We start from the raw sequence: 3,767 nt of genomic DNA, 5'->3' as shown, positions 1-3,767 counted from the left end.
GCAGCCTGATTATTGAAATTTTTGTTTGTCGGATCGACATAGATGACATAGGTTAAAAGGCGGAGCGTGATTGGTCGGCTATGTCTTATCGCTGCTTTATCGTGCCTTTGTCAGGTGGAATGATCGACATACTGTCGGAAACTTAAGAGGTTGCCGTTAGCTTGTCGATCATTCCACCTGACAAAGGCACGATAAAGCAGCGTTAAGACATAGCCAACCAATCACGCTCCGCCATTTAACCTATGTCATCTATGTCGATCCGACAAACAAAAATTTTCCAATAATCCGCCCGCTCAGAGATGAAAAAATGTCTAATCTATTAAACGCGCCGCGTTTAAGAGTTCCTTAAAACTATACAGGAAGCAGTCTGTGCGCCATGATGATTTAAAAAGTGTAAAGCTACATTATATATTCTAAATGACTGAAAAAAATGTTTTGTCACCGACACGTGGTGGGAAAAGCCAATGACTGCATGAACACCTAACTTTTTTCGTTCATTACTGTCAAGTAATGGCCCTTGAGTGCAAACTCTGGTAAGCGGGTAACTGCATTTAAAACTGAAGGGGAATCTAACGCTGACGCTGGTCCCATAATACTTTTCCCGGCAGGTCTATATTATGGAAGTTTTGGTGTCCACCCCCGGAGAGTAGAGATCAAACTTATTTAAAGTCAAGGAATATACTCTTAAATCAAATCCGCTCGAAAACTTTAACGAGTCACCAATAATAGCTATGTAATTTGAGCTGTTTATTATTTTGGCTGTTAAATGTGCTATTTCCCTGCAATTGTTTTAATTGTTTAAAAGTGGAAATAATGCTAATCTTTTTTTCGTCTTCTTCTTCTTCTTCTTCTTCTTTGAAAATTTCATTTCCAAAATATAAATTTGTCAAATTTTTTGAACCTCTGGCCTGATTCCCTCCCCTCTCTTTTTAATAGATATATCATTCAAATACCGAGATTTTCATATCGAATTATCGATTTTTACAACAATTAGATGATTTGAGTTGGGGCTGGAGAAATTAGACCAAAACTTGGTATTCAGGACAGGGGTTTTAAAAAAAAAATATTCTTGGATTAATTTAATTCTCTCGCGTGTATCCATTACAGGAGGTTCTCAGATTGAGTATGAGGACAGATTTTCTTCAAAATTGCAAGAACTTCCTTAAGTATTTGGCGTAATTTATGCTAAAAGGAACCAGCGAACTGCGGAGGAAGATAAGGGTGTGCTCGTTTGAACTGCATAAGAAACAATGCAAAAGAAGGGGGGGGGGGATTCCTTTTTGCAAAATTAAAAAGTGGGCATTGGTATTAAAATCAAGAGGAACCAAGCACAAAATTATGGTAACTCATGAGCCGTGGACATTGTGACAAGATCGTTACGGACAGGGCTCATAAGTTCACCGATCTCCTCATCATGCCTCGGGCCCAGTCGTTGCCAATTGACGTCAACTGGCGCTATATAAATTCCCTATTATTTCTTACGGGCCTCAATCAAAACGAGAACACTCCTACATTTCCCCCATGCGTTTCTGATTCCTTTTAGGCATAAATACGTCCTATATTATAGGTGAGATTTCACCAGTATCACCTTGATTTTTAAATGGCTGGCAACAAAATATGATAATCGTCTGGATTCTCTAACCGGAAAAGTGCTTCATTGTATGTGTCCATGGCGATTTCATTCCACCACAAATCAATTTCTTGACCTGGGAAAATTTGATTTTGTCCACTAAAAACACTCTTTTGACTTTTGGATTCGATGCAATTTTCAGAGTCATAACTCTTGTAAGTTCCTGTTAAACTCAATTGCATCGATTATAAAATGATCGATTCTAGCTAAGATAGCATTCGAAGACGATTATACAATGTTTCAGACATTCGAGAATCAATACTGAACTTTGATAATCATTAATGTGGAGGAAATGTCTGAAACGCAGAAAAACGTTGGGCATGTTCATGCCGAGAGGGAAAAGGAAATGAAATGAAACTTAAAAATAATAGAGGAAGAACACATCAAAATAATTTATTGAAAAGTTACAGTCGCATTTTTCTTACGATTAGCTTACTATAAATAATGTTTTCTTCAAAGTATATTCGAGGGTTTTTCTTTCTGAATGCTAACACTTGTGTCAACCTTTAACCATGAGGTTGGTCAAGTTAGCATTTTTTTATTGTAAAATCTACATTGAAACATGTCGGGCACTTGTTTTAACTACAAAATTATTAAATCAGCAATTTCCTTATTTTCGTGAGAGTTAAGCGAGGGGGAAGTGGGTAGAAAAAAATAAAAAGAAGGGGAAAAAGGGAGAAAATGAAACAAATACAATCACAACAAAGAAGCTCCATCCGACACAATGGCCAAGTGATCATTAGTGGGCATTTTATTTCCGTTTTTTATTTTTTCTTATTACCTCTTTGTCTATAAGCTTTGTATACCTCTGTACTAAAACGAAAATATATTAAATTAAATTAAATTCAATTCAATTCAATTCAATTTAATGCATGTGAATGATTCCGCAGTTTGGTAGGTTATTTTACTGCCGACGATCTCCTTTCTTTTATTTCAGTTTTCATCGGAGGACAAGCAAGTATGCAGAATGATCTCTTTATATGTTTCGAACACACGAAAACTCACATTCCAATCTTGAGTCACTTCCAATTTTGATTTTCAGCGGTGTCAAACTACTTTCAGGGGCATGAGTCTAGCTTAAACAAATTTGTGAGGGGCCAAGGGTCATATACTGGTAATTGAGCGGCTACATACGATCACAACTTTTTTAGGGGGAGGACAACAGACTTTTAGAAAGACTGAGCCCTCCAAAACCCTTTTGGCTTCGCTAATATTAAGGGTTAATTTTTGAAGGGTTATTTTTTTAAAAGGTTAATTTTTCAAGGGTTACTTTTTAAAAATTCATAAGAGATACTCGATTACCGTAGTTTATAGGAGTTTCAAGGCGCACCAAGATTCTCCTCGAAAAGATTGTTTTACCTCCACCTATGAATTCCACCGTTCTTCATGGACTTTATGGAAAAGTATTAGATCCAAGCTTTGGAAGTCTCCGTACTATTTTCTGCCGAATGGTTCAAGCTTCGAGCTTCGTTAGATACTTTTCCAATAATCTTTTATTTCCTCACAATTATTCATTGTGAAACACTGTCGCTACGAGACCGCTGATGGAAACCTCAGCTAGCACGAAAAAAGCAAATATCTACCCGATCAATTTTCTGCATAATGATTGCAATTATTATGGTAATCACTATGCTATGTTTTATCTACACTAAAAATTGTAGGCGCACTGCCAATACTTTACAATCACCTCTCCACGTTACGGTTGAAGGATATTTCTGTGTAAGTTCCAAATCAGCATGCCATTTACAGTGATACCACTAATCGACCATGCGGGAGTTCGTGTTGCCTATACTAAAAATTGAAGGCAAACTGACATGTCGTTGAATGCACCGCTTACCGTTTGTGCTATTTTTGCATGTCTCTCGGGTGAGCGTGTCCCCGTGGGGCTCATATTGGCCTATACACGAAAATTGAGGGCAAACTGACATGTCGTTGAATGTACCGCTTTACCGTTTGTGCTATTTTTGCATGTCTCTCGTGTGAGCGATGCCCCCGTGGGGCTCACATTGCCTACACACGAAAATTGTAGGCGAACTGCAAATTCGCTAGAACCACCTCTAACGTTCGAGAAACGGTTTTTCTTTTGTATTTTCCGAATAAGATTGACATTTACAGTGACATTATACAATCCGGCTCC

The sequence above is a fragment of the Bemisia tabaci genome, chromosome 10 (assembly GCF_918797505.1).
Source record: "Bemisia tabaci chromosome 10, PGI_BMITA_v3".
NCBI classification, from domain to species: domain Eukaryota; kingdom Metazoa; phylum Arthropoda; class Insecta; order Hemiptera; family Aleyrodidae; genus Bemisia; species Bemisia tabaci.
Note: the sequence above shows the minus strand (reverse complement) of the source record.